The 9781-nt window shown below is 53.3% G+C and overlaps 26 non-coding genes across 26 annotated transcripts; 14 read left to right on the top strand and 12 right to left on the bottom strand.

Annotated features, from left to right (window-relative positions):
- Nucleotides 1-226: 226 nt before the first annotated feature.
- Nucleotides 227-299, top strand: TRNAK-CUU (transfer RNA lysine (anticodon CUU)). The gene has a single exon. It is a non-coding gene; the product is annotated as a tRNA-Lys (tRNA).
- A 278-nt stretch (nucleotides 300-577) lies between these two features.
- Nucleotides 578-649, top strand: TRNAG-UCC (transfer RNA glycine (anticodon UCC)). The gene has a single exon. It is a non-coding gene; the product is annotated as a tRNA-Gly (tRNA).
- A 373-nt stretch (nucleotides 650-1022) lies between these two features.
- Nucleotides 1023-1096, bottom strand: TRNAN-GUU (transfer RNA asparagine (anticodon GUU)). The gene has a single exon. It is a non-coding gene; the product is annotated as a tRNA-Asn (tRNA).
- A 142-nt stretch (nucleotides 1097-1238) lies between these two features.
- TRNAY-GUA (transfer RNA tyrosine (anticodon GUA)) lies at nucleotides 1239-1324 on the bottom strand. Its single transcript is given in 2 exon segments — nucleotides 1239-1274; nucleotides 1288-1324. It is a non-coding gene; the product is annotated as a tRNA-Tyr (tRNA).
- Nucleotides 1325-1693: 369 nt separating this feature from the next.
- Nucleotides 1694-1766, top strand: TRNAK-CUU (transfer RNA lysine (anticodon CUU)). The gene has a single exon. It is a non-coding gene; the product is annotated as a tRNA-Lys (tRNA).
- A 278-nt stretch (nucleotides 1767-2044) lies between these two features.
- On the top strand, nucleotides 2045-2116 carry TRNAG-UCC (transfer RNA glycine (anticodon UCC)). Its single transcript has one exon. It is a non-coding gene; the product is annotated as a tRNA-Gly (tRNA).
- Nucleotides 2117-2489: 373 nt separating this feature from the next.
- On the bottom strand, nucleotides 2490-2563 carry TRNAN-GUU (transfer RNA asparagine (anticodon GUU)). The gene has a single exon. It is a non-coding gene; the product is annotated as a tRNA-Asn (tRNA).
- A 142-nt stretch (nucleotides 2564-2705) lies between these two features.
- Nucleotides 2706-2791, bottom strand: TRNAY-GUA (transfer RNA tyrosine (anticodon GUA)). Its single transcript is given in 2 exon segments — nucleotides 2706-2741; nucleotides 2755-2791. It is a non-coding gene; the product is annotated as a tRNA-Tyr (tRNA).
- Nucleotides 2792-3160: 369 nt separating this feature from the next.
- Nucleotides 3161-3233, top strand: TRNAK-CUU (transfer RNA lysine (anticodon CUU)). The gene has a single exon. It is a non-coding gene; the product is annotated as a tRNA-Lys (tRNA).
- A 278-nt stretch (nucleotides 3234-3511) lies between these two features.
- Nucleotides 3512-3583, top strand: TRNAG-UCC (transfer RNA glycine (anticodon UCC)). Its single transcript has one exon. It is a non-coding gene; the product is annotated as a tRNA-Gly (tRNA).
- A 373-nt stretch (nucleotides 3584-3956) lies between these two features.
- TRNAN-GUU (transfer RNA asparagine (anticodon GUU)) lies at nucleotides 3957-4030 on the bottom strand. Its single transcript has one exon. It is a non-coding gene; the product is annotated as a tRNA-Asn (tRNA).
- A 142-nt stretch (nucleotides 4031-4172) lies between these two features.
- On the bottom strand, nucleotides 4173-4258 carry TRNAY-GUA (transfer RNA tyrosine (anticodon GUA)). Its single transcript is given in 2 exon segments — nucleotides 4173-4208; nucleotides 4222-4258. It is a non-coding gene; the product is annotated as a tRNA-Tyr (tRNA).
- Nucleotides 4259-4627: 369 nt separating this feature from the next.
- Nucleotides 4628-4700, top strand: TRNAK-CUU (transfer RNA lysine (anticodon CUU)). The gene has a single exon. It is a non-coding gene; the product is annotated as a tRNA-Lys (tRNA).
- Nucleotides 4701-4978: 278 nt separating this feature from the next.
- On the top strand, nucleotides 4979-5050 carry TRNAG-UCC (transfer RNA glycine (anticodon UCC)). The gene has a single exon. It is a non-coding gene; the product is annotated as a tRNA-Gly (tRNA).
- A 373-nt stretch (nucleotides 5051-5423) lies between these two features.
- On the bottom strand, nucleotides 5424-5497 carry TRNAN-GUU (transfer RNA asparagine (anticodon GUU)). The gene has a single exon. It is a non-coding gene; the product is annotated as a tRNA-Asn (tRNA).
- Nucleotides 5498-5639: 142 nt separating this feature from the next.
- TRNAY-GUA (transfer RNA tyrosine (anticodon GUA)) lies at nucleotides 5640-5725 on the bottom strand. Its single transcript is given in 2 exon segments — nucleotides 5640-5675; nucleotides 5689-5725. It is a non-coding gene; the product is annotated as a tRNA-Tyr (tRNA).
- A 369-nt stretch (nucleotides 5726-6094) lies between these two features.
- TRNAK-CUU (transfer RNA lysine (anticodon CUU)) lies at nucleotides 6095-6167 on the top strand. Its single transcript has one exon. It is a non-coding gene; the product is annotated as a tRNA-Lys (tRNA).
- A 278-nt stretch (nucleotides 6168-6445) lies between these two features.
- Nucleotides 6446-6517, top strand: TRNAG-UCC (transfer RNA glycine (anticodon UCC)). The gene has a single exon. It is a non-coding gene; the product is annotated as a tRNA-Gly (tRNA).
- Nucleotides 6518-6890: 373 nt separating this feature from the next.
- TRNAN-GUU (transfer RNA asparagine (anticodon GUU)) lies at nucleotides 6891-6964 on the bottom strand. The gene has a single exon. It is a non-coding gene; the product is annotated as a tRNA-Asn (tRNA).
- A 142-nt stretch (nucleotides 6965-7106) lies between these two features.
- Nucleotides 7107-7192, bottom strand: TRNAY-GUA (transfer RNA tyrosine (anticodon GUA)). Its single transcript is given in 2 exon segments — nucleotides 7107-7142; nucleotides 7156-7192. It is a non-coding gene; the product is annotated as a tRNA-Tyr (tRNA).
- A 369-nt stretch (nucleotides 7193-7561) lies between these two features.
- On the top strand, nucleotides 7562-7634 carry TRNAK-CUU (transfer RNA lysine (anticodon CUU)). Its single transcript has one exon. It is a non-coding gene; the product is annotated as a tRNA-Lys (tRNA).
- Nucleotides 7635-7912: 278 nt separating this feature from the next.
- Nucleotides 7913-7984, top strand: TRNAG-UCC (transfer RNA glycine (anticodon UCC)). The gene has a single exon. It is a non-coding gene; the product is annotated as a tRNA-Gly (tRNA).
- A 373-nt stretch (nucleotides 7985-8357) lies between these two features.
- TRNAN-GUU (transfer RNA asparagine (anticodon GUU)) lies at nucleotides 8358-8431 on the bottom strand. The gene has a single exon. It is a non-coding gene; the product is annotated as a tRNA-Asn (tRNA).
- A 142-nt stretch (nucleotides 8432-8573) lies between these two features.
- TRNAY-GUA (transfer RNA tyrosine (anticodon GUA)) lies at nucleotides 8574-8659 on the bottom strand. Its single transcript is given in 2 exon segments — nucleotides 8574-8609; nucleotides 8623-8659. It is a non-coding gene; the product is annotated as a tRNA-Tyr (tRNA).
- Nucleotides 8660-9028: 369 nt separating this feature from the next.
- TRNAK-CUU (transfer RNA lysine (anticodon CUU)) lies at nucleotides 9029-9101 on the top strand. The gene has a single exon. It is a non-coding gene; the product is annotated as a tRNA-Lys (tRNA).
- Nucleotides 9102-9379: 278 nt separating this feature from the next.
- On the top strand, nucleotides 9380-9451 carry TRNAG-UCC (transfer RNA glycine (anticodon UCC)). The gene has a single exon. It is a non-coding gene; the product is annotated as a tRNA-Gly (tRNA).
- The last annotated feature ends 330 nt before the right edge of the window (nucleotides 9452-9781 follow it).

The raw sequence follows: 9781 nt of genomic DNA, 5'->3' as shown, positions 1-9781 counted from the left end.
TTCGCATTTTTGCCCAGAGAGAAAACACCTTCGAAAAACACCTACCGCGTTGGGTTACGAGTCCAAAAATCACTGCAAAAACGGTCATGTACCTCCCTGACAGCAAGTAAGCGCAGGAGTGCTCGGAAGCGCATTGCGTTTATGAAAACAAATTAGGCCGAGCGTTAGCCAAAAAAGTGTTTGGAGTCAGTTGGCAACAAGAGGCCACGAAAGAGGAAGCGTCTTAGCCCGGCTAGCTCAGTCGGTAGAGCATGAGACTCTTAATCTCAGGGTCGTGGGTTCGAGCCCCACGTTGGGCGTATGGCAGTGCAACGTTTTGGCCCAGTGAGTGGCATTTGACGAACTTGGTAGATCTCAGTATCTCCGGCTCGTTCTTGCGCACCGCACAGTCCCGACCCGACGAGACCCACTGGCCTCTCCTCCATTCTCTCTACAAACGAGGAAATGTTTCGAGCTTATCTTTCTAGCGGTCAATTCGTACAGCAGCAAGTTGACCTTGCGCTGGGGTTTTGTTCTTATCAGCGCCATGTGTGACACTAATTGGATAGAGATAGCAGCAGGTACCCGAGGCATCCGTGCGTTGGTGGTATAGTGGTGAGCATAGCTGCCTTCCAAGCAGTTGACCCGGGTTCGATTCCCGGCCAACGCATTCCCATCCCTTTTTGGCCGCGCAAGGCGGCCCTAAGAAAAGAGCCGAGCGATCCAGGCCCTTGAGGAAAGCTCCTAAGATATCCTGGCTTAGCGACAACTGTGGAGGCTTTCTTCGGCATTCAGAAAAAAGGCTCTGGCCTTAGGCTTTCTTGGACAATCGGCATCTACACATTCCATGGAGTTATCTTCTTCCTGAGCCAAAGAAGTGGCTCGGTCAACTATGGAACATCTTCAACAATCGGCCAGTACATTTGCAAGGGTCTCCAGCCGAACGCTTGTTTGGATGCTCAATTGGCAGTCCTCTGAGGAGAGCCAAGGGACCCGCTTCGTTTTAGCCTTCGGGCCCCACTGAGGTAACGAGAAAACATGAGCGTCCCTGGGTGGGCTTGAACCACCAACCTTTCGGTTAACAGCCGAACGCACTAACCGATTGCGCCACAGAGACAGCACGCCGAGGGTGGGCGCACCGGCCGAGGGAGACATGCAATATAAGTACAAAGTGGCGAAAAGGCTTGCCCGTGGCACATTTCTCGCGTTAACAGACTGCCTTCCGGTTAAGGGGGAGAGAGGAAGGGTAAAAGAGGGCATCCTTCGAGCCGGAATCGAACCAGCGACCTAAGGATTACTATTTTGACGCTACAGTCCTCCGCTCTACCAGCTGAGCTATCGAAGGGTCCGCCGGTAGGATGTCGCCCGCGACTCCTTGCATTCAAAGCCAGCGCTTTGCGTTAGTCCTTCTACCTTGAGTTATTGGTCGACGCCGCCTCGGCCTGACAGGTCAAATGCCTTGGCAGCTGCTATGTGGGAAAGCTCGGCTTCGCATTTTTGCCCAGAGAGAAAACACCTTCGAAAAACACCTACCGCGTTGGGTTACGAGTCCAAAAATCACTGCAAAAACGGTCATGTACCTCCCTGACAGCAAGTAAGCGCAGGAGTGCTCGGAAGCGCATTGCGTTTATGAAAACAAATTAGGCCGAGCGTTAGCCAAAAAAGTGTTTGGAGTCAGTTGGCAACAAGAGGCCACGAAAGAGGAAGCGTCTTAGCCCGGCTAGCTCAGTCGGTAGAGCATGAGACTCTTAATCTCAGGGTCGTGGGTTCGAGCCCCACGTTGGGCGTATGGCAGTGCAACGTTTTGGCCCAGTGAGTGGCATTTGACGAACTTGGTAGATCTCAGTATCTCCGGCTCGTTCTTGCGCACCGCACAGTCCCGACCCGACGAGACCCACTGGCCTCTCCTCCATTCTCTCTACAAACGAGGAAATGTTTCGAGCTTATCTTTCTAGCGGTCAATTCGTACAGCAGCAAGTTGACCTTGCGCTGGGGTTTTGTTCTTATCAGCGCCATGTGTGACACTAATTGGATAGAGATAGCAGCAGGTACCCGAGGCATCCGTGCGTTGGTGGTATAGTGGTGAGCATAGCTGCCTTCCAAGCAGTTGACCCGGGTTCGATTCCCGGCCAACGCATTCCCATCCCTTTTTGGCCGCGCAAGGCGGCCCTAAGAAAAGAGCCGAGCGATCCAGGCCCTTGAGGAAAGCTCCTAAGATATCCTGGCTTAGCGACAACTGTGGAGGCTTTCTTCGGCATTCAGAAAAAAGGCTCTGGCCTTAGGCTTTCTTGGACAATCGGCATCTACACATTCCATGGAGTTATCTTCTTCCTGAGCCAAAGAAGTGGCTCGGTCAACTATGGAACATCTTCAACAATCGGCCAGTACATTTGCAAGGGTCTCCAGCCGAACGCTTGTTTGGATGCTCAATTGGCAGTCCTCTGAGGAGAGCCAAGGGACCCGCTTCGTTTTAGCCTTCGGGCCCCACTGAGGTAACGAGAAAACATGAGCGTCCCTGGGTGGGCTTGAACCACCAACCTTTCGGTTAACAGCCGAACGCGCTAACCGATTGCGCCACAGAGACAGCACGCCGAGGGTGGGCGCACCGGCCGAGGGAGACATGCAATATAAGTACAAAGTGGCGAAAAGGCTTGCCCGTGGCACATTTCTCGCGTTAACAGACTGCCTTCCGGTTAAGGGGGAGAGAGGAAGGGTAAAAGAGGGCATCTTTCGAGCCGGAATCGAACCAGCGACCTAAGGATTACTATTTTGACGCTACAGTCCTCCGCTCTACCAGCTGAGCTATCGAAGGGTCCGCCGGTAGGATGTCGCCCGCGACTCCTTGCATTCAAAGCCAGCGCTTTGCGTTAGTCCTTCTACCTTGAGTTATTGGTCGACGCCGCCTCGGCCTGACAGGTCAAATGCCTTGGCAGCTGCTATGTGGGAAAGCTCGGCTTCGCATTTTTGCCCAGAGAGAAAACACCTTCGAAAAACACCTACCGCGTTGGGTTACGAGTCCAAAAATCACTGCAAAAACGGTCATGTACCTCCCTGACAGCAAGTAAGCGCAGGAGTGCTCGGAAGCGCATTGCGTTTATGAAAACAAATTAGGCCGAGCGTTAGCCAAAAAAGTGTTTGGAGTCAGTTGGCAACAAGAGGCCACGAAAGAGGAAGCGTCTTAGCCCGGCTAGCTCAGTCGGTAGAGCATGAGACTCTTAATCTCAGGGTCGTGGGTTCGAGCCCCACGTTGGGCGTATGGCAGTGCAACGTTTTGGCCCAGTGAGTGGCATTTGACGAACTTGGTAGATCTCAGTATCTCCGGCTCGTTCTTGCGCACCGCACAGTCCCGACCCGACGAGACCCACTGGCCTCTCCTCCATTCTCTCTACAAACGAGGAAATGTTTCGAGCTTATCTTTCTAGCGGTCAATTCGTACAGCAGCAAGTTGACCTTGCGCTGGGGTTTTGTTCTTATCAGCGCCATGTGTGACACTAATTGGATAGAGATAGCAGCAGGTACCCGAGGCATCCGTGCGTTGGTGGTATAGTGGTGAGCATAGCTGCCTTCCAAGCAGTTGACCCGGGTTCGATTCCCGGCCAACGCATTCCCATCCCTTTTTGGCCGCGCAAGGCGGCCCTAAGAAAAGAGCCGAGCGATCCAGGCCCTTGAGGAAAGCTCCTAAGATATCCTGGCTTAGCGACAACTGTGGAGGCTTTCTTCGGCATTCAGAAAAAAGGCTCTGGCCTTAGGCTTTCTTGGACAATCGGCATCTACACATTCCATGGAGTTATCTTCTTCCTGAGCCAAAGAAGTGGCTCGGTCAACTATGGAACATCTTCAACAATCGGCCAGTACATTTGCAAGGGTCTCCAGCCGAACGCTTGTTTGGATGCTCAATTGGCAGTCCTCTGAGGAGAGCCAAGGGACCCGCTTCGTTTTAGCCTTCGGGCCCCACTGAGGTAACGAGAAAACATGAGCGTCCCTGGGTGGGCTTGAACCACCAACCTTTCGGTTAACAGCCGAACGCGCTAACCGATTGCGCCACAGAGACAGCACGCCGAGGGTGGGCGCACCGGCCGAGGGAGACATGCAATATAAGTACAAAGTGGCGAAAAGGCTTGCCCGTGGCACATTTCTCGCGTTAACAGACTGCCTTCCGGTTAAGGGGGAGAGAGGAAGGGTAAAAGAGGGCATCCTTCGAGCCGGAATCGAACCAGCGACCTAAGGATTACTATTTTGACGCTACAGTCCTCCGCTCTACCAGCTGAGCTATCGAAGGGTCCGCCGGTAGGATGTCGCCCGCGACTCCTTGCATTCAAAGCCAGCGCTTTGCGTTAGTCCTTCTACCTTGAGTTATTGGTCGACGCCGCCTCGGCCTGACAGGTCAAATGCCTTGGCAGCTGCTATGTGGGAAAGCTCGGCTTCGCATTTTTGCCCAGAGAGAAAACACCTTCGAAAAACACCTACCGCGTTGGGTTACGAGTCCAAAAATCACTGCAAAAACGGTCATGTACCTCCCTGACAGCAAGTAAGCGCAGGAGTGCTCGGAAGCGCATTGCGTTTATGAAAACAAATTAGGCCGAGCGTTAGCCAAAAAAGTGTTTGGAGTCAGTTGGCAACAAGAGGCCACGAAAGAGGAAGCGTCTTAGCCCGGCTAGCTCAGTCGGTAGAGCATGAGACTCTTAATCTCAGGGTCGTGGGTTCGAGCCCCACGTTGGGCGTATGGCAGTGCAACGTTTTGGCCCAGTGAGTGGCATTTGACGAACTTGGTAGATCTCAGTATCTCCGGCTCGTTCTTGCGCACCGCACAGTCCCGACCCGACGAGACCCACTGGCCTCTCCTCCATTCTCTCTACAAACGAGGAAATGTTTCGAGCTTATCTTTCTAGCGGTCAATTCGTACAGCAGCAAGTTGACCTTGCGCTGGGGTTTTGTTCTTATCAGCGCCATGTGTGACACTAATTGGATAGAGATAGCAGCAGGTACCCGAGGCATCCGTGCGTTGGTGGTATAGTGGTGAGCATAGCTGCCTTCCAAGCAGTTGACCCGGGTTCGATTCCCGGCCAACGCATTCCCATCCCTTTTTGGCCGCGCAAGGCGGCCCTAAGAAAAGAGCCGAGCGATCCAGGCCCTTGAGGAAAGCTCCTAAGATATCCTGGCTTAGCGACAACTGTGGAGGCTTTCTTCGGCATTCAGAAAAAAGGCTCTGGCCTTAGGCTTTCTTGGACAATCGGCATCTACACATTCCATGGAGTTATCTTCTTCCTGAGCCAAAGAAGTGGCTCGGTCAACTATGGAACATCTTCAACAATCGGCCAGTACATTTGCAAGGGTCTCCAGCCGAACGCTTGTTTGGATGCTCAATTGGCAGTCCTCTGAGGAGAGCCAAGGGACCCGCTTCGTTTTAGCCTTCGGGCCCCACTGAGGTAACGAGAAAACATGAGCGTCCCTGGGTGGGCTTGAACCACCAACCTTTCGGTTAACAGCCGAACGCGCTAACCGATTGCGCCACAGAGACAGCACGCCGAGGGTGGGCGCACCGGCCGAGGGAGACATGCAATATAAGTACAAAGTGGCGAAAAGGCTTGCCCGTGGCACATTTCTCGCGTTAACAGACTGCCTTCCGGTTAAGGGGGAGAGAGGAAGGGTAAAAGAGGGCATCCTTCGAGCCGGAATCGAACCAGCGACCTAAGGATTACTATTTTGACGCTACAGTCCTCCGCTCTACCAGCTGAGCTATCGAAGGGTCCGCCGGTAGGATGTCGCCCGCGACTCCTTGCATTCAAAGCCAGCGCTTTGCGTTAGTCCTTCTACCTTGAGTTATTGGTCGACGCCGCCTCGGCCTGACAGGTCAAATGCCTTGGCAGCTGCTATGTGGGAAAGCTCGGCTTCGCATTTTTGCCCAGAGAGAAAACACCTTCGAAAAACACCTACCGCGTTGGGTTACGAGTCCAAAAATCACTGCAAAAACGGTCATGTACCTCCCTGACAGCAAGTAAGCGCAGGAGTGCTCGGAAGCGCATTGCGTTTATGAAAACAAATTAGGCCGAGCGTTAGCCAAAAAAGTGTTTGGAGTCAGTTGGCAACAAGAGGCCACGAAAGAGGAAGCGTCTTAGCCCGGCTAGCTCAGTCGGTAGAGCATGAGACTCTTAATCTCAGGGTCGTGGGTTCGAGCCCCACGTTGGGCGTATGGCAGTGCAACGTTTTGGCCCAGTGAGTGGCATTTGACGAACTTGGTAGATCTCAGTATCTCCGGCTCGTTCTTGCGCACCGCACAGTCCCGACCCGACGAGACCCACTGGCCTCTCCTCCATTCTCTCTACAAACGAGGAAATGTTTCGAGCTTATCTTTCTAGCGGTCAATTCGTACAGCAGCAAGTTGACCTTGCGCTGGGGTTTTGTTCTTATCAGCGCCATGTGTGACACTAATTGGATAGAGATAGCAGCAGGTACCCGAGGCATCCGTGCGTTGGTGGTATAGTGGTGAGCATAGCTGCCTTCCAAGCAGTTGACCCGGGTTCGATTCCCGGCCAACGCATTCCCATCCCTTTTTGGCCGCGCAAGGCGGCCCTAAGAAAAGAGCCGAGCGATCCAGGCCCTTGAGGAAAGCTCCTAAGATATCCTGGCTTAGCGACAACTGTGGAGGCTTTCTTCGGCATTCAGAAAAAAGGCTCTGGCCTTAGGCTTTCTTGGACAATCGGCATCTACACATTCCATGGAGTTATCTTCTTCCTGAGCCAAAGAAGTGGCTCGGTCAACTATGGAACATCTTCAACAATCGGCCAGTACATTTGCAAGGGTCTCCAGCCGAACGCTTGTTTGGATGCTCAATTGGCAGTCCTCTGAGGAGAGCCAAGGGACCCGCTTCGTTTTAGCCTTCGGGCCCCACTGAGGTAACGAGAAAACATGAGCGTCCCTGGGTGGGCTTGAACCACCAACCTTTCGGTTAACAGCCGAACGCGCTAACCGATTGCGCCACAGAGACAGCACGCCGAGGGTGGGCGCACCGGCCGAGGGAGACATGCAATATAAGTACAAAGTGGCGAAAAGGCTTGCCCGTGGCACATTTCTCGCGTTAACAGACTGCCTTCCGGTTAAGGGGGAGAGAGGAAGGGTAAAAGAGGGCATCCTTCGAGCCGGAATCGAACCAGCGACCTAAGGATTACTATTTTGACGCTACAGTCCTCCGCTCTACCAGCTGAGCTATCGAAGGGTCCGCCGGTAGGATGTCGCCCGCGACTCCTTGCATTCAAAGCCAGCGCTTTGCGTTAGTCCTTCTACCTTGAGTTATTGGTCGACGCCGCCTCGGCCTGACAGGTCAAATGCCTTGGCAGCTGCTATGTGGGAAAGCTCGGCTTCGCATTTTTGCCCAGAGAGAAAACACCTTCGAAAAACACCTACCGCGTTGGGTTACGAGTCCAAAAATCACTGCAAAAACGGTCATGTACCTCCCTGACAGCAAGTAAGCGCAGGAGTGCTCGGAAGCGCATTGCGTTTATGAAAACAAATTAGGCCGAGCGTTAGCCAAAAAAGTGTTTGGAGTCAGTTGGCAACAAGAGGCCACGAAAGAGGAAGCGTCTTAGCCCGGCTAGCTCAGTCGGTAGAGCATGAGACTCTTAATCTCAGGGTCGTGGGTTCGAGCCCCACGTTGGGCGTATGGCAGTGCAACGTTTTGGCCCAGTGAGTGGCATTTGACGAACTTGGTAGATCTCAGTATCTCCGGCTCGTTCTTGCGCACCGCACAGTCCCGACCCGACGAGACCCACTGGCCTCTCCTCCATTCTCTCTACAAACGAGGAAATGTTTCGAGCTTATCTTTCTAGCGGTCAATTCGTACAGCAGCAAGTTGACCTTGCGCTGGGGTTTTGTTCTTATCAGCGCCATGTGTGACACTAATTGGATAGAGATAGCAGCAGGTACCCGAGGCATCCGTGCGTTGGTGGTATAGTGGTGAGCATAGCTGCCTTCCAAGCAGTTGACCCGGGTTCGATTCCCGGCCAACGCATTCCCATCCCTTTTTGGCCGCGCAAGGCGGCCCTAAGAAAAGAGCCGAGCGATCCAGGCCCTTGAGGAAAGCTCCTAAGATATCCTGGCTTAGCGACAACTGTGGAGGCTTTCTTCGGCATTCAGAAAAAAGGCTCTGGCCTTAGGCTTTCTTGGACAATCGGCATCTACACATTCCATGGAGTTATCTTCTTCCTGAGCCAAAGAAGTGGCTCGGTCAACTATGGAACATCTTCAACAATCGGCCAGTACATTTGCAAGGGTCTCCAGCCGAACGCTTGTTTGGATGCTCAATTGGCAGTCCTCTGAGGAGAGCCAAGGGACCCGCTTCGTTTTAGCCTTCGGGCCCCACTGAGGTAACGAGAAAACATGAGCGTCCCTGGGTGGGCTTGAACCACCAACCTTTCGGTTAACAGCCGAACGCGCTAACCGATTGCGCCACAGAGACAGCACGCCGAGGGTGGGCGCACCGGCCGAGGGAGACATGCAATATAAGTACAAAGTGGCGAAAAGGCTTGCCCGTGGCACATTTCTCGCGTTAACAGACTGCCTTCCGGTTAAGGGGGAGAGAGGAAGGGTAAAAGAGGGCATCCTTCGAGCCGGAATCGAACCAGCGACCTAAGGATTACTATTTTGACGCTACAGTCCTCCGCTCTACCAGCTGAGCTATCGAAGGGTCCGCCGGTAGGATGTCGCCCGCGACTCCTTGCATTCAAAGCCAGCGCTTTGCGTTAGTCCTTCTACCTTGAGTTATTGGTCGACGCCGCCTCGGCCTGACAGGTCAAATGCCTTGGCAGCTGCTATGTGGGAAAGCTCGGCTTCGCATTTTTGCCCAGAGAGAAAACACCTTCGAAAAACACCTACCGCGTTGGGTTACGAGTCCAAAAATCACTGCAAAAACGGTCATGTACCTCCCTGACAGCAAGTAAGCGCAGGAGTGCTCGGAAGCGCATTGCGTTTATGAAAACAAATTAGGCCGAGCGTTAGCCAAAAAAGTGTTTGGAGTCAGTTGGCAACAAGAGGCCACGAAAGAGGAAGCGTCTTAGCCCGGCTAGCTCAGTCGGTAGAGCATGAGACTCTTAATCTCAGGGTCGTGGGTTCGAGCCCCACGTTGGGCGTATGGCAGTGCAACGTTTTGGCCCAGTGAGTGGCATTTGACGAACTTGGTAGATCTCAGTATCTCCGGCTCGTTCTTGCGCACCGCACAGTCCCGACCCGACGAGACCCACTGGCCTCTCCTCCATTCTCTCTACAAACGAGGAAATGTTTCGAGCTTATCTTTCTAGCGGTCAATTCGTACAGCAGCAAGTTGACCTTGCGCTGGGGTTTTGTTCTTATCAGCGCCATGTGTGACACTAATTGGATAGAGATAGCAGCAGGTACCCGAGGCATCCGTGCGTTGGTGGTATAGTGGTGAGCATAGCTGCCTTCCAAGCAGTTGACCCGGGTTCGATTCCCGGCCAACGCATTCCCATCCCTTTTTGGCCGCGCAAGGCGGCCCTAAGAAAAGAGCCGAGCGATCCAGGCCCTTGAGGAAAGCTCCTAAGATATCCTGGCTTAGCGACAACTGTGGAGGCTTTCTTCGGCATTCAGAAAAAAGGCTCTGGCCTTAGGCTTTCTTGGACAATCGGCATCTACACATTCCATGGAGTTATCTTCTTCCTGAGCCAAAGAAGTGGCTCGGTCAACTATGGAACATCTTCAACAATCGGCCAGTACATTTGCAAGGGTCTCCAGCCGAACGCTTGTTTGGATGCTCAATTGGCAGTCCTCTGAGGAGAGCCAAGGGACCCGCTTC

This window comes from Lithobates pipiens, unplaced genomic scaffold (assembly GCF_037356315.1).
Source record: "Lithobates pipiens isolate NorthernLeopardFrog02 unplaced genomic scaffold, aLitPip1_a1.2 Scaffold_18, whole genome shotgun sequence".
Taxonomy (NCBI): Eukaryota; Metazoa; Chordata; class Amphibia; order Anura; family Ranidae; genus Lithobates; species Lithobates pipiens.
This window is presented reverse-complemented; position numbering and strand designations above follow the sequence as displayed.